Source organism: Propithecus coquereli, unplaced genomic scaffold, assembly GCF_000956105.1.
Source record: "Propithecus coquereli isolate 6110/MARCELLA unplaced genomic scaffold, Pcoq_1.0 Scaffold36, whole genome shotgun sequence".
Lineage (NCBI taxonomy): Eukaryota > Metazoa > Chordata > Mammalia > Primates > Indriidae > Propithecus > Propithecus coquereli.
This window is the reverse complement of record NW_012149285.1, coordinates 4,585,462-4,603,991: the sequence shown is the minus strand read 5'-3', so window position 1 is coordinate 4,603,991 and position 18,530 is coordinate 4,585,462.

The window sequence follows — 18,530 nt, the reverse complement described above, 5'->3', positions numbered from 1 at the left end:
TATTTGTAGCCTTAAACTCAATCATTGGTTTTCTACTTCTTTAACATCTCTCTTAGCTTCAAGACTGTAAGGTGGATGAGGTGAGGCACCAGGTCTGTTTTGCTATCCATCGCTTTCCCAGTTCCTAAAAGCCAGTAGGCATTCAACAGATGTTGAGTGAACGGATGAACACTAATGAACCCGCCTTTGGGAGCCAGCGAGTGACAAGCGTGGCCAATGCACAGCCGGTCGCCGGCTCGCGGAAGGGAGCGAGAGTGCAAGCGGTGTGCAGTCCTCTGTGCCGTCCGGTCTCCGATCAGTCCACCGAGTCATTATTATTGCTGGTACAAGTAAGGTAGGAAACTAATTTCATTTTGCATTTATAAGTGACTTTGTTACAGATTTGAGAAAAGGACAAGAAAATATTCCTGTCTATAAAAGAAACCATAGAAAATGTCGCGCCAGGATCTCGCCTGTTATCGTTTGGCTTCTCGCGAGATGCGCAGTGCGTCCACCCGAGGCATCCGCCGCGTCACGTCACGTGGAAGGACGAGTCAGGTCTCCCTCATGTACCGAGATGTGAGGCGGCCAGCGAGTGGGAAACCCGAGGAAGGGGTAGTTTCGCTTTATATTTTACTATCTGCCACTTCTTTTGAACAGCATGGGTGGTGCCTGGGGCCTCTGGCACGGTTCCCAGAAGCTCTGCCCCTGCCAAGCAGAATTTGCACCTTGGCGAGTGCTGATTGACTGTGAGCGAAAGATACAGTCCCCTTTTGGAAGCGGCTTTCTGGGAAAGGTCTTACGCCTCCAGCCTGGCTGTGGGGAGGGCCCAAGGAAAGGGGCTCTTGCTCTGGTGCGAGTAGGTAGGGAAGAATTTGATTCCTTTCTCCCTGCGTTTGTTCAATCCACCGTTGATTTCGAAGACCTACATTCCCTAGACACAGATCATAGAAACATAATAAAATATGAAAGCAGTGAGGTTCCTCTTTTTCTTCTTCTTCTTCTTTCTCTCTTTTTTACAGAGTATTATAAAAAGTTTGTTTTGCTGGCCAACAGCAGCCGAGGTACAAAGCTTTCTTCGTTAGGGTTTGCCATTTGAACCGTCAGCTCGTTCTGCGAGAACATCAAACATATGTCCGCCAGATGCTGGGAACAGAGCGATACTAAGGACTCGACTCAAGTGAACAATAATCTGTGGACAGCGGGTGTGAACCTGAGCCGGGCCAACACCTCATCAGACCGAATGGCTAATTGATTTCAAAATTAGACTTGGTATTTCTGAACAATAATCTTAAAAGGCAGCCATAAAATACATCAGGACCCTTTGAGCTAGCCAACCTTTCATCCAAATGGCTTATTACAAAGAGCTGGCACACCTGAACTTTGGCACAGTCAAATAAATCCAAAAACAGCAAATGGAAACCACATTTGGCACTGGAGGTTTGTCAGGAGAAGTTTGTATTCATGAGGAAACATGATTTTTGATTTTGAAAATAATTTTTGTGTTAGTGGCAGGAAGCAATTCATTGACTGTGTTTTACTCTGACACCTGTGATTTATGCAATAAAATATGCACAATAGGTATCTGAGGGCTTCTGAGTATCACATAATCTTTGGAACACCAGGAGCAGCCAGGACATAGCAAGGGTTATAGTCGTTCCATTAGTGATAACTTAATCGCGTGTGTAGGCCTACCCCTTTGAACTCTGAATAGCTATTTTGTGGCATCAGGGTCCAAAAGGGTTTAAATCTGACTGCACTGCAATGACAATAAATTATACCAGCTATTTTAGAAATGCTTGGAATCTTATCTTGCCTTCAGAGTGAGCAAACTGAGATTACAATCCCTGGTTTAAAAGATGGCATAAATTCTGAGAACAAACACCTAAGATTTATACAATGGCAATGGTGTATTTCAATATCTTTCTCTTCCAGCATTTTATTAGTACTTCTACTGATATATACTGAAAAGCCCTGTTAAAAAGGAAGGAAGAAGAAAGGAAGTAAAGAAAAAAGAAAAGAAGAAAAGAAGAGAAAAAGAAAGAGTAAGAAAGAAAAAGAGGCAAACAACAGAATATGAGGGTATGTCTGGGTGGGTAAAATGAATTAAAGAACTGATTGCACAATTCATCTAAAAATGGGCTTATTAATTTAATTTTCTGGCTATTTTAGAACAAAAGCTTTTGACATTTTCTTTGCACTTCTTATCCAAATAATTGACTCGATTTTTAAAATTTAATTGTATGTAAAGGCAGACTGCTTAACTGGAGATATTTGTTAAGCCGTTTAACTGCTTTGCTAGACGCTATCCAAAGATGACAAAATATTTCATAAAGGAAAGAAGGAGAAGAAATAACATTAAGGAAAGGAAATGGAATCACGAACGTTGTTCTAACCCAGGACTCATAAAGCAAAGAATTACCGTGAGCACAAAGGTGGCAGGCAGTGACCTTGGGGAATTTATCTCCAATTGAAAATGTTTTCCCTTCATCGCTCCCTTCCTTTCCTAAGGCAATCTCTCTCCATTGGTCAAAGGAAAAAAAAAGCTGACAACCTAAGAGCAATTGTGATTATGACTTTTTAAACCAAGAAGTGACTCCCACTTTACTAGGTCATTAGGGTCAGAGTCTGAGGAAAGGAGGCGGACAGGAGGTCTGGCCCTGGGTCTCCATGGATTCACTGGGTGATCTTGGACATGTCTTTTCTGGACTGCAGTTTCCTCATTTTTAAATGATGAGAATTGTACTAGACGATCTCTAAGGACTCTTTCAATTCTAAAATACTACAAAGCCATAAAATAGTTCCTTCGGTTGAGAAACACAAGCGTGGTGTATGCACTGCTTGAAAGAAAACAGAAGAAAAGAAATATTTAGGGTGTGATACTTAATAAACTGAATTAGGACACATGCAATGGTTTCAGGAAGTTGGTTTAGTAACATTTTTCAGCATAATGAGATTAAAAACTTTAATTATAATGTACTATTTGAATTGAAAATAATTTTTTAGCTAGAATTAAATAGACGGAAAAAACCTCTTGCTAACTGTACTAGTACAGGGTAATAGCAAAATTCTCCAAAATAAAATTAGTTTCTGGGAGCACATCCCTCAAATCAAATTCTCTACTTATCTGGTTAGCCAGCATGTTCTGAGTGCTCCTTTTAGAAAGACAAATGAATACTCAAGATACTCAAATTCTCTAGGGAATTCCTGACGCTGAAGAGTGTTGAATTCTGGAGAGTTTTAGATATTGTGATGACTAACGACTTGGTCTCTGTTTATGTATTATGTCAGTATAACACAGAAGATTAAAGCATGTATTTCATTTCAAAATTTTGATTCTTAAAAATTAGAATCCAAAATAGTGCTTGAATTACTAAAACACTTTTATGTTCTGTTTTAAAAACCAAAAATCTTAGGGTTTTCCATTTCAATAGGTATTCAGGGATTAAAATTTATATTAACATGACCATGTTATCTATATCTTTAAATAATTTCATACGGCATCTCAGAAAACGTATCTTAGAGGTTAGCTATTTTCATTTTGTCGACTATACCTTTTATCTCTTTTAAGTAATTTTTAAACTTTTCTAAAATGGCAATAATAATGACAAGAATATTTAACAAGTGTATTCTAGTGTGCCAAGTGGTTTGAATATAATAACTCATTTAAATTTCACAATAAACTTACCAGGAGGATACTACCGTATCTATTTTACTGATGAGGAAAAGAAGCTTAAAGAGGTTACCTAACGTGCCCGGTTTCTACAGTAGCTTTTACCTGGCCATTACTTACTTGCTGATTCCTATTTTCTGCAATAGGCACTATTACTACCGCAATGGGTATAGACAATTCATTCAGTTATCCGTTTAACAAATATTCACTGAAGGCCTTCCATGTGCCAACCACTATTCTAGGCATAGGAGAAGCAGTGAACTTACACTTTGGGTTGGGGGATCAGAAAATAAATGAGTAAATATATAAATAAACAAGATTATTTCAGCGACAAGATAAGCGTTGAGAGGGCTGCCATGCCTAACCACGCAAACCGTGACTCTGAGTATTGTAAAGGAAATACAGCAGAATGATGCTATATTGGAGGGTGAATAGGGAGTGATTTTAGATTAATAGTCGGGGAAGGCTTCTAGGACAAGGTGACATTTCAGCTCAGACTTAAATGCCAAAAAGCATTTTGATATGGAGAGATCTTGGGTAGAGGCGCCAAGCAGAGCCAACAATTGGTACAAAAACTTTGAGGCACAGATGAGTTTGCTGAGGGTGAGAAACATAAAGGCCAGTGGGGCTAGCGCCAGTGAACCTAGGAGGGGCATGAGAGGAGTGCAGAGAGGAGGCCGTGTGTGGCCTTCTTAGCCCTGGTAAAGAGCGTAAAATGTATTACTAAAAATGTCAACCTACCTTTTAGACTACTGTCATTGACATCTGCTTTAATGGTCTAAAACAGGTTTGTGAACTTTTCTGACTCAGGATGCTTGGAGATTTGGTGGGCAGAAACCATGAGCTATCTTCCCTGGAAAAATGTACATATATACAGAAATGTGCACACTGTTTTAGGAGTTAATTGGGTTCATGTTCCCCCTGGAGTCTAGCCATAGACCCATGGATTTCAGGTTAAAAAAAAAATCACAGAAACTATTTTACAGTGAGCTAAATGAATTGTGGTCATTAAATAATAATTATAATCCGCAACTAAGCAGTTTCCCCCCAAAACTGTATAGTCCAGACCATACGGCACCTGCCCTGCACAAGGCCAAGTTTCTAGTTTCAACCTCAGAGCTGTATTGTTTTAACAGATCCACAACTCCTTTCTGCAATTCTGACATGCAAAAGCCAAGTTCTTAAAGCTGAAAAAAATTTTAGTAACTCATTTACCAGCAACATTTGACCTGAACTGATATGAGGCTATTTATAGTGGTTATTTGCGCTACTTATGTTTTGCAGCAAAGTAATGCATTGGATTATAGAGTGATGCTTCCGGATCGACTTGTGAGGTTACATAATATATAGTGAGTGACGTATGTCTATATGCATCTACACATGTACACACGTACACCCCCTACGTCCAAATAAATTAAAATCCTAAAATACATGAGGCCTTGAAATGTCTGGGTAAAGAGCCATAGACCTGTATAACTTCCCTTCCTTCCGAAATTTTTCTTGAGCATTTTACATCTTCCCTGTGTATTCAAGACACCAAAAATAAAAAATCAGCATACAGGGCTCTAATCTCTTACGTCCATCTGGCGTCCTGACGGGATTTCGATGACAGCCTAGTGTTTCCTCAGCGCAGACCACCTCAGGAGTAGGAAGGCTTACAGGACACCATGAATGTTCTCCCTCAGCGTGTAAAAGAAACACCTGAAGCAAATTAATTTGTGCTTATCCAGTGAGAAGTTCACAGGGTCCCTCAGCCTCCCTTACCTACGAAGGGTGGTCTATTGACTTAGCTGCTGTGCACACCAGGGCCCTGCAGGAAGCCCTGGTCTCTGGAGAGGCTGTTCCAGGAATTATTCTTAACATATTCCCAATCTTGTTTCTTTCTTTGTTTTCTGTGTTCTGACTTAACCTTAATTTATATAGTCTAGTTGTGTATTTTCAAGGCATTTTGCCATCGTTAAATTGCTAATACTTACCACATTGTCTTAAAGGAGGCATTATTCTTCTTGGGCTGTGCAGAAACCCAGAGATGGGTTAAGCAATTTGCTGAAGGAATCAGAATGTGAGTGAGTTATTTGACTTCAATTAGGACTCGGAGTTTCATACGTACTGTTCTTTTCTCAGGTCTCTGGGGCACAGTGTTATAATCTGGGAACTGTTCCCAAAGACCAAACTAAATTATCCCTAGCTAGGGTGCTGCTTCTTAACATACAAACACTTCTGGGGGGCAAAAGATGGAGGAGGAACTGTAAAGAAATGCTTCCTAATGTCCCTAATGTATTAATGTATTGGATATAATGAAAGTATTAACTCTTCTTCAGTCTTTGTAAAATCATTCTGCTTTACTTAAATATATTTTGACACAACCATTGAAAACCTAACACAATTATACTTTGAAAAATAAAATATTATGTTAAAACGACTAGATTTTCACGGTACAGCTTCTATTGCCTCTGAGGTCTATATATGCTACATCGAAAAGTTAAGATTCGGTTTTGCAGGTAGTAGAATATTAGGGAAAAAGTGTATATTTTAGCAAAGTTTCTAGCAGAGATCTGCTGATCTTCAAATATTCCTTTTTATGCAAATCTAAAAATTGGACATATGACTTAATAAGGAAAGGAGGTAAAATTCAGAGGAGTTATTCTTCTCTGGCTTTCCCTGGTCCTTTCTTTGGCGACAGTGTGGGTGGACACCTAGCGGCTCTCCTCCTCCTCTGCCCCTCCCTGCATCTCCCTAACTGACCTGTTTCCCTGTGCGCGCAGGTCGCATCCGGGTCTTTCTTACTGTACCTCAGGCCCAAGCTGCTGTCGAATCTGCTCTTGCACATATAAAATTTCCATCCAGACACATTCCAGGACTCTGGAAGTCTCACTTGACAAGTCGGTTCCGTACTTTATTTTCACACTGCCTCACTTCTCCGACAGTGCCAGAGACAAACACTCTCTGGAGTCTTTGGACTCCCTCCTTCTTTGTTTATCCAGCATTGACAGAAAGGTAACACTTGCAAAACGTTACTTTGCTCGCACGCCTCACTCGCTAGACGTGGGCGGAGCAGCACTTCCGGTCCGTGAGCCGCCGCGCTCGGCTCGCATCCCTCCCCTTCCCGAAAACCTCTCGGGGCCCTCGGGATGACCTCGCTCAAAAAGAGGACTACATTAACTGCTCCCTTCATTCCTCATTCAAATATCACACCTGTGTGTTCCCTGAAACGACCCGGGGTGGGCGCTTTGCTCCAGCCGCGGCCCCGTTTGTGGGTCTCCAAGGGCCTTGGCAGAATGTCCTCCAGCACGTCCGCTTGCACGCGCTACAGCCGCTTCCATTCCGTTCTACACATTGTGATTTCCTCCCTTTAATCTTGAACTCTTCTGCTCCCATCAAAAAGTCTTTCCTTATTAACATTACATGCCCCAAATCTCTCCGCTCGCCAGTTGTTCGTTACTGCTATTTTCATACTCTTGGCTTTTTGAATTCCCATTTGGTAAATTCTTGTTATTCTCATCTCTGCCGTCATTTCTTCCCTTTGTCTCAAAGGCCACGGACTTTACAGATTTGGTACCTATTCAGTCTTCAATGCGCAGTGACAATTCTACGCTGCCCTTAATTATTTTTTGTCTGTTCAAAAAAAATTTTTTGTTTAAAAACATATATCTTGAAAAATTAATGTACATTTTTCTACAAGGAAAACCTCAATGTGCGATGTGAAGCTCAGTGTTTCAGAAGGTGGGTGCTGGAGTCAAACTGCCTTGCAGGTATCCCAGCCCAACCCTAATTACTAGCTCTGCACACTCAAGCAAGTAACTTCCCTGTGCCTCAGTTCCCCCGTTAGTTACACAGGAATAATCATAATACCTACCCTTTAAGATGAGCGTGAGGTATTAATAAGAAAATACACTTAAAGAATTTAATAGAATCTGGCACACAGTAAACGCTCAATGAAATACAACTATTATCGATTTATTTAAAAGTAGATTTAGTCTATGATGTGAATTTCAACATGCTGACCATTGCAGGAGGAGGTGCAAAGAGCAGAGTGAAAAACAATGTACTACCGTGTTCAAAAGAATTTGAGATATAGATATTTGGTGTCATCAGATATTAGAATTTTGACTTTATAGTGTATCCTACTGGAAAATTTCATATTTTTAATTATTTAAGTTAAACACTGTATGCATTAGTTTAAAGAGAATTTATGCACACAGATATGGGAATTTCCTTGTGTGTTCTCAGTATTAAATAAATGTCAATATTCTCCCCTGACCTGGTCCTCTTTACCAATCCAAATAGAAAGTCCTAGAGTACAGTGTTCTCATCTTACTGGAACATTAGCCTTAAAAACTGACACAGAGTTTTTATATCTCTTTCTCAGCAGCCATACTTATGTCTAAATTTTCCCCAAATCTATAGTCAGTGGAAACATCCCGGTAATAGAACTCTCTAGTAACATGCAGTTAGCAAATTGTCAAGTAATATCCAGTGAATTTAATTTAATAATGTTTTGCTAAAAGTATAAAATGAAAACCAGTAAGACCTGATTCTGATTTGTGAAAACCATATTTATAGCAATTATACCTACATTTACATGAGTAAGTAAAATAGGCCTTGCAAACATCTTAAAAAATTTAGGAGTAATTTTACTAGTTTAGGAGCTAAAAGTCCCATTTAAGCTATTTTCTTAATAAGAAGATCAAGAAAGGCTTCCAACCAAGACTGCTAGTGAGTTCATGTTCTGAAGTGTCTCCGGCTCACTGGACACATAGCAATGATAGAATATATAGAAACTAAGACTTAGAAGGCTACATAACGAATCAGAAGCAAGGCAGCCATCCATAATTTTCTGAGTCCAGTTGGGTTGTTATAAAAAGTACCTTAGACTGGGTGATTTATAAATGGCATAATTTTTTGCTCATAGTCTGGAGGCTGGAAAGTCTGAGACCACAGTGTCAGCACATTCAGTGTCTAGCGAGGGTTTGTTCCTCATAGATAGTGACTTCTATGTGTCCTCACATGGCAAAAGGGGCAAACACGCTTTCTCAAGCCTCTTTTATAGAAGCCCTCATGACTTAATAACTTTCCAAAAGGTCACACCTCTTAATATTATCACACTGAGTATTAGATTCCAACATAGGAATTGGGAGAGACACCAGCATTCAGACCACAGCTATAACGGATTAAAAACATAGCCAAAGCACAACGCTATGAGTCAGCTTTAGGCCTGGCCTAGCTACAGATGTACCTGATGGGAGGGAACAGAGTCTGAAATATCCTTGAAGATGTGGGACTGGAGGATGTAGGAGGGCTTTGGGAACACAGATACTGCCAGTGCTAGACAGGAACCAAGACCCCCACTCCTACACTTGTGATTTGACACAATACATCTCTGATGTCACTAATGGTTGGTGATGCTGAGTAATGACATGAGGCAGGATTTCACACTACATGAAGGCAACCGCCTAATCCCAGAAGGCGAGAGAAGGATGGGAGAGAAAGAGAGAGAGCACGCTGGAAATTTGCCTTCATTTTCAAAATTCCAAAATGCATGAAGAAATCCTTCAATTAGGAAATCAGTTGAAAAACAGAATGTGAGTTCACTCACATAAAATTAAAATAATATGATACCATGTAAAGGTTGATTTAAGTGCATTTCTGCTTTCCAAATATATATGAGGAAATAAAACACACAATTGAAAATTTGTGAAAGAAAAAGTTAGAAAAAAGGAAAGAACAAAGAGAAAAGAGTCAAACGCATATAAAATCCAAAATCACACAAATAAAAAATTGTAATTGAAATGACTCAGCAGAATAGACAAATGTTAGACTAGACACAGGAAAAGAATTAGGTGATACTTCAGCATCCTCACAGAACTCAATACACAGAGGTGGAAAATGCAAAGATACACTTACATTTAATAGGAAAATTAAGTGCAAGGAGAATAAATTGAGAGCTGTAACAGGTGCTTAGTAGAAGTTGCAAAGAGTAGACAGGAGTAAGTGGTAGGAAAATAATATTTTAATTTATGGTTTCTGAATATTTTCCATACGGAAGAAATAGATGAAATAATGAATTATCTGATTGAAAATGAACTATACTTGAACTATAACAAATAAAAAACACTACATTGAAACATTGCTGTAAAAAGGTACAACCAAAACGATAAAAAGAAAAATCCTAAAAAGCCGTCACTTAGGAAAAACAGATTATGTTAGAAGAAAAACAAGCAAATTGCACAGACGTCAGGAGATGCCAGATGACAGCACAATAAATATTTTTTAAACACATAAGAAAATACAGTTCTTAAATCAAAAATTGTTATCCTGGTTCTCTGTCCTTGAAGAATAAAGACAACATAAAAATATTTTCAAAAATAGGATAAAGGAATGTGTCTTTAAAAGAACCAAAAAGCAAAATAAAAAGTAAAGCTTGAAAGAAGGAGTGAATAAGAGCTATTTTGGGTAATTTAATTTCTTAGAAAATTTATAGTTTTATATACATGCTAAATTTAATAATAACAGTACAATCAGTATCTTTCAAACTAGAAAAAAAATAACTGAGTCTAACACTATCAATCAAACATAAGACAGGTGTTATGGACTAAATTTTGTCTCCCAAAATTCATATGTGGAAACTCTCATGCCTAGTACCTCTGAATGTGACTGAATTTAAAGATCGGGCCTTTAAAGAAGTGATTGAGTTAAAATGAGGTCATAAGGGTGGGGCCCTAATTAAGTTTAAAAAATTGGGTTATGATCCAATTTGACTCTTGCCCTAATAAAAAGAGAAAATTTGGACATCCAAGAGAGATATCAGGGATGCGCGCGCGCACACACACACACACACACACACACACACATACACACAGGACAGACCACGGAGGACACAGGGAGGAGGCAGCCAGCTGCAGACCAAGAAGACAGGCCTGAGAAGAAATCAAACCTGCTGACATCTTAGCCTCGGGCTTTGAACCTCCATAACTCTGAGAAAATAAATTTGTATTGTTTAAGTCACCCAGTCTGTGCTATTTCCTTATGGCAAAATAACAACATTAACAACAAAATGGATAATAAAATAGAACAATTATAACAATATGCTGTAATAAAAGTTATGTAAATGTGTATCCTCTCTCTCTCTCTCTCAACCTCTCTCATCTATCCGTCTCTCTCTGTCTTAAAATATCTTAGTATTTTTGACCATGGGTAACTGAAACCACAGAAAGCAAAACCTCAGATAAGGGGGGACTAGTGTACTCCTTGCCTCCACACATGCAGAGGCTCCCCCATTATCAACATCCCTCTCTAGAATGGTACATTTATTACAACTGATGGATCAGCATGGACACATTATTACGGCCCAAAGTCCATAGTTTAATTAGAATTCATTTTTGGTGTTGGATATTCTATGGCTTTGGACAAATGTTTAATGACATGTATCCACTATCATAGTACCATGTATAGTAGTTGCACTGCCCCCAAATGCTTCTGCATTCCACCTATTCATTCCTCCCTCCCCCAACCCCTGGAAACCACTGATATTTTTACTGTCTGCATACTTTTGCCTTTTTCCATAACATCATATAGTTTGAATTATATAGCACGTAGTCTTTTCACATTGGCTTCTTTCACTTGGCAATTCGCATTTAAATTTCCTCCTTGTCTTTCCATGGCTTGATAGCTCATTTCTTTTTCAGCGCTGAATAATATCCCACTGTCTGGATGGATCATAGTTTATTTATTTATTTACCTACTGAAGGACATCTTGGCTGTTTCAAGTTTTGGCAATTATAAATAAAGTTGCTATAAACAGATATATGCAGGTTTTGTGTGTACATAAGTTTTCATCTCCTTTGAACCAAGGAGCACAATTGCTAAATGGTGTGGTAAGAGGATGTTTATTTTGTAAGAAACTTCCAAACTGTCTTCCAAAGTGACTATAGCATTTTTGCATTCCAATCAGCAATGAATGAGAGTTCTTGTTGCTTTACATTCTTCCAAGCATTTGGCATTCTATGAGGAGTGTAGTGGTATCTCATTGTTGTTTCAATTTGTATTTCTGTGATGACTTATGCTGTGGAACATCTTTTGATATGTTTATTTGCCATCTGTATAATTTCTTTGCTGAGATTTCTGTTAAGATCTTTGGCTTATTTTTTAAAGCAAGTTGTTTGTTTTCTTCTTGTTTAGTTTTAAGAGTTCTTTGTGTATTATGGATAATAGTCCCTTATCACTGCAGTCCCCAAGCACTGGGCCCTGGACTGGTACTGGTCTGTGGCTTGTTAGGAACCAGGTCACACAGCAGGAGGTGAGCTGCAGGCAAGCGAGCAAAGCTTCATCTGTATTTACAGCCGCTCCCCATCATTTGCATCACTTCCTGAGCTCAGCCTCCTGTTGGATCAGTGGCAGCATTAGAGTCCCATAGGAGCGTGAACCCTATTGTAACTGCATTTGCGAGGGATCTAGGTTGCGTGCTCCCTAGGAGAATCTAATGCCTGATGATCTGAGGTGGAGCTGAGGCAGTGATGCTAGGACTGGGAAGTGACTGCAAATACAGATTAGCATCAGCAGAGAGGTCTGACTGCACAAAAAATATGACTCAAGGTCATCTAGATTTTCTCCTATGTCATCTTTTAGAAATTTTGTAGTTTTGCATTTTACATTCATGGCTGTGGTTCATTTTGAGTTAATTCTTGTGATGAGTATAAGGCTTGTGTCTGGATTCAGTGTTTTGCATGTGGATGTTCAGTTGTTCTAGCACCTTTTGTTGAAAAGACTATCTTTTCTCCTTTGTGCTGCTTTTGCTTATTTTGTCAAAGATCAGCTGACTATAATTATATGGGTCTATATCTGGGCTCTCTAATCTGTTCCATTGATCTATTTATCTATTATTTTGCCAATCTCACATTGTCTTAATTACTGGAGCTTTATGGTAAGTCTTGAAATTGGGTAGTGTCAGTCCTCCAATTTTGTTCTTTTTCAATATTATGTTTGCTATTCTGGGTATTTTGCCTGTCTATATAAACTATATGTTCAGTTTGTTGATTTCCACAAAATAACTTGCTGGGATGTTTATTGGAATTGAATTGAATCTATAGATCAAGTTGGGAAGAACTGACATCATGACAATATTGAGTCTTTTTAATCAATGAACATAGAATATCTCTCCACTTACTTAGTTCTTCTTTCATCAAAGTATTAAAGTTTTTCTCACATAAATCTCGTACATTCTTTCATCCAAGTATAAATCTTGTACATATCTTGTTAAATTTATACAAAAGCATTTCATTTCGGTGGGTGATAATGTAAATGATATTGTGTTAATTTCAAATTCCATGTGTTCATTGCTGGTATATAGAACAGTGATTGACTTTGTATATTAACCTTATATCCTGCAACCTTGCTATAATTGCTTTTGAGTTCCAGAGATTTTTTTAAATTGATTCTCCTAGATTTTCTACACAGATGTGATCTGTGAACAAAGAGTTTATTTCTTCCTTATCAATCTGTATACCTCTTATTTCTTTTTCTCATCTTATTGCATTAACTAGGCCTTCTAACAGGATGTTGAAAAACATTGGTGAAAGAGGACATTCTTGTCTTGTTTCTGACCTTAGTGGAAAAGCTTCAAGTTTCTCACTATTAAGTATGATGTTAGCTATAGGTATGTTGTAGATATTCTTCATTGAGTTGAGTAAGTTCCCTTATATTTTTAGTTTACTGAGAGTTTTTATCATTAATATGTGTTAGATTTTGTCAAATGCTTTTGCTATATCTATTGATATGATCATATGATGTTTCTTCTTTAACTTATTGATGTGGTGGATTATATTAATTGCCTTTTGAATGTTAAACTAGCCTTGCACATCTGGGAGAAATCCCACTTAGTTGTGATATACAATTCCTTTTATACACTGCTGGATTCAATTTTCTAATATTTTGTTAAGGATTTTTGCATTATGTTCATGAGAGAAATTGGTCTGTAATCTTCTTGCTATGCCTTTATCTAGTTTTGGTATTAGCATAATACTGGCCTATAGAATGAGTTAGGAAATATTTCCTCTGCTTCTATCTTCTGAAAGAGATTACACAGAATTAGTATAATTTCTTCCTGGAATGGTTGTTAAAGTTCACCAGTAAACCCCTTAAGGGACCTGAACTTCTTCTGTCTTTCCATCCAGCCATCTTTAGCATGTGGTTTTGTCTCTCACACCCCTCACTTCCACTCACAGGATGACCACTCCACTTCTAGCATTATATTTTCCATCCAGGTATAAAAAAGAGAAAGAACAAAGTGAGCTGCCCCTTTCTAAATAGTTTTCCAAGAAGCCCGACCTGGGGTTTTTGTTTACTTCTCATTAGCTAGAACCGTGTCACTGGCATCCATAAAAGCAAGAGGCCTGGGAAGGTGACCTTGTAGCCGGATGTGCCCCGTGGAAGAAAAGCGAGGTTCTGTTAGTTAGGGAGAGGAGGAGAAGACGAGTATTGAGTTGGGAAACAGAAGGACAACACTGCTGTTTTGTGCATTCCACAAGGACCTCCATGTTCTGAGTCGAGGCTGACTTTTGTGGTATGTGATGGCTTCAGAATGCCCACCTAGAAATGACTTTGGGGTGACAATCTGGTAAGAAATGAATTTCTCTACGTAATTTGATTTAAGCCAGTGTGCATTGTCAGCACAGCGCTTTTATTTAAAGGCACGTATATTTGGGGCGCTGGGCGTGGAGTTGATGCAGCTGATGGGTGAGGAGAATTCTGAGATCCCCTGGAGTCCTCGGTTGAAACACAGCTTCTAATAATTATGCTTTTAACATCTCCAGACACAAAACACTTAAAATCAAGTTTTCTTTGCTCTTGCAGTAAATCAGTAAAGCACAAAGATCACAACTATTGTTAATAATGCTTTCTCATGAGGGGGATTAACTGGATTTTGGCAGAATTGTGTTTTTATCCTTTAAGCTTCTTTCATTCTCTTCTCACAGTGTTCTAGGAAGAAACTATTATATTAGAACTAATTTTTTTTTAAGAGAAAACAATACTTCTCCCAAGAGAGATCTTGCCTGAAACAACTTCTTTTATATGGTGCTTCCTAAGGCGGTGAGCTGCCTTTTACAGACACGGCGCAGCACAGGTGTGCTAGAGCCACACTAACGAGCAGCACATGCTTTTCGTTACGTTCTCATTTATGGTGTCATCAGGGTCCAAGAAAGCAAGAATATTACATGTTTAAGTTAAAAAAAAAATAGACGCCAGGGCTCTTTCAAATTTAAATATTCTGGGAATCGGGATTAAAATCAAAATTTCTTTGAACTATTGCAGTGCACCTCACTTACAGCAAATGATTTCACCAGTGAAAATGACACAAAGAAAGAATGTATTCAATTCTGTGGAAAAAGGGGGAAGAAAAAATTGTCATGTAATGTCAGTTTAGTCTGGGGCAGCTTTGACCAACCTTGATTCTAGATCCAAAGATTGGTCAGTGCATTGATCTTTGTATAAACTCTGTTAACACTGGCTTTCCAAGACATTTAAACAAGGTCAAAAATGAAACTCAATTAATGACTCACCTCAAGTCTTAGCTTCAAGTGGACGATGCAAACCAAGCTTTGGGCTCCTTGAAACTCTAATTGGCTCATTTACAAAAGTCAACCTCAAATTTTATCTTGGTTTTATCTGGAAGGATCATTCCTATTATGACCAAAGATAGTTATGAATGGCTCTCCTTTGGGGAGTGACGTAAATCTTTAGTATCCCCCCAAAACAAACAGTCTCGGGTTAATATGAGCTTGGACAAGGACATGTGCTTGAGCTCCTTATTGTACTAACACGGAATAATGAAGACAAGCAATTCATAACCATACCCTTTTCTGTTTTAATTTCTTTGTTTTAATATTCTGCTGCACAAAAGTTTAAAATTGTCATAGATGCTAATATGTGCACAAAATGCAAATGTGCTTCCACTTTGATGTTTATCCCTAAGCCACTTACTTGGCAGTGAGATGAAGGGAGTAAGCTCAGTGACAAGCAAAAGTGTCAGCCTTTCATGTCGTGTTTGGAGTAGTTTGGGCGCGAGAGAAGTGTGGGAAAATGGGAGGTTATATGTCCGCTATTCTAGACTGTTGAGTTTCTTCCAATGTACATTGATGGTGCAGAAGCTGCAAAGCAAGTCACTAGAGGGAGAGGCGAGATCAGACTGGACCTCAAAGCCCAGCATTTAGAGCAAAAGCAGAGCAGCAACCAGGCCAGTCTCATGTTGGTCAAACCCAGGCAGGACAGGTGCAAGAACCAGGGTCCTGGAGCACATTTAAGATTAGAGATGCCCGGAGTTGATGAGGAGGAAAGGAAACTAGGAAATACTCCTCCATTTGGAAGAGTTCTTCTTTGTCGGGGCTTCCTCTGAATGTATGTCCCCCACGCTACACACCATGGCCTGCTGCCTGTGCTAGTCAAGGGGTAGCATTTCATGGTATTTCATCTCTTATCATCTCTCCCACACACCTGTTTGGTTTTGACACATTCACGCAGTTGTCATGGCCACTGTCCTCAGACAAGTCTATGTGCTTCAGACAAACCGAGCTGCACTGGTACATACTTGTATATCTGCAACTGATAAGCATGAGGCACCTGGAAGACATACAGCAGCTAAAACCAGAAAAGAACTCTGTCCCTTCTCCTTCTCTCTTTGGAAATGGTTGCCCTTGCATCTTCCCATCTTAACACCTATTATTCCAAATTTCCCATTCTTGCCCAAGCTGAGGTCATTCTTGCAGGTGTCAAATCTGTCATCTTTGACTCAACCCTCTCCTCTCTCTTCCCTCTGGAATCTCATCTAATCTGCCAATCTCTGCTGTTGAATAGCTTTTGGATTCATCTTCCTCTTCATCTACCCACACACAAGCTGTCCTTCTAAGTTCATGACAGATTATCTTCATTATATCTTCTCTGAAAAATTGGGTCCCTTTAAATTCCATACCGCTAACTGCCAATACCATATGTTTAGGTTATCTAGAAGATTACTTTGTGATTTGTCTTATTTAATGCTTGTTTTAGAAATCTAAGTTTGCCTTCTTAACTCTTGAGAGCATTGTCTTGGTGACACCGTGCTCCTGCATTGAGCTTTCCCCCTTCAGGGGACATGCAGTGATACAATAGATACATAGTAGATGTTTAATATATATTTATAAAATTTGCCTGCAAACATGGGTAAAAGACAAATATGACATTCAGAAGTACTCTTGGGAAGTCAGCTTGGGATTTGGAAAGGTTTAAATACTTTATATGCAAGATTTAGTTTAAAGACAAAAGAAACGAAATATTCTGCTCCCTCTGACCTCTGGGCCAGCAGCAGTGCTGGCAGTATTCTACTCTTTCATTTTTGGCCCTTCTACCACAGTTTTCTGGGCAGCTTAATTGGCCTGCATTCCAACTTCATCACTGGAATGTAAGCCATCACCTACACATTTAAATAAATAGTTAAACCTTATCTCTGACTTTACCAAATGGAACAGTGGTTTCCAAAAATGGGACCCCATGGTTCTGCCATGTCCTTTGTGACTTGGGAAAGATTCTTTTGTGATTTCCTCCATCTTTGTATTGAATTTTGTTTCTTCTTCCCTAAAAATGACACTAAAGCAAGGGAATAGTAAAAATCAGAGACCTCTGAGAGATGAAAGGATAAAGAAAATTTGATTGTAAACTAAAAAACAGTTTTCATTCTAAAGAACTTCGGTACCTTCTGTTAAACAAAATGATATGATGTTTATTAAGCACCAAAGGAGCAGAGAGCCTGGGTGAAGTTGCAGCTACCTCTGGACCTGCTTGGTAATTTTATGTCTCATTAGTAAACAACAAAGTATTTTCTACAACAAAGTAGAAAATATACCCAGAATATGAAAATTTACTAAATAACAAGAATGTGAAAATTCACCTCAATTATATCTTTCATATTACATCTTTACAAGACATGGTAAAATTGTTCAAAGTATGGAAACCATGCAAATTCTGTAAAATCATAAAGGAAAGTTGATTTTAGACTATGTAAACAACACCAGGACAGGGATCATGGAAAACTGAATTGGCACATATTATCTATATGCAGAAGTAAAATCTGGGAGGAATCAAACAATTGATTTTGAATTAGAGCATCTCACTTGTATCATTCTTTCTTAATAGACGTGGTTTAAAATTTAAGTAATCAAACCATAATGGGTTGAAAATACCAAGTTAGTTCACCAAATCTATGCATAGACAAGATTAGGATTCAATAACGTGCTAACTAATCTCACTCACCCTAAACATATTATTTTCAGATTTGACTTAAATAGCTAAGTTACTACTTTATCTCTTTCTTTGTCCAAGCCAATGTCTTCCCTCCCTTCCTTTTATAGTACCATCTTTTCTTCTTGCTCAATATTATCAAACCAAGCCACAAATCTAATTAAACTGTCTTGATGCCAAAATCTCTGCTCCTGGAGAAATGCATCATGCAGCACATCTAGGTAACTGAATTAAAAAAGCATCCAGGCAGGTATCTGGTGAATGTCTCAGTTCATCTTTGCATAATAAACTATCTTCTTCTGCCCATTCATTTGTCAGTCACAGTAACTAAGGATTATTATTTGCTGAATGTACGTGACACCAGCAATTTGCAAAGTCTGTTGGCAAGAAAATCAGGTTAGAATGACAGAGTGAGAAATTAAGCAGAAGCCTGATGTAATTAGCTGCAACAATCAGTGCTCTAATTTCTGATTTATTGTTTCCTGTTTTCCTGCTGCGCTCCACTCTGTGTATACTGTATGTACTTCGTATAGGTCAAACAACTGCCTTATCAGTCCTGGCAAAGCGGGAAGTCAGAGTTGGGAGGTTATATGTCCGCTATTCTAGACTGTTG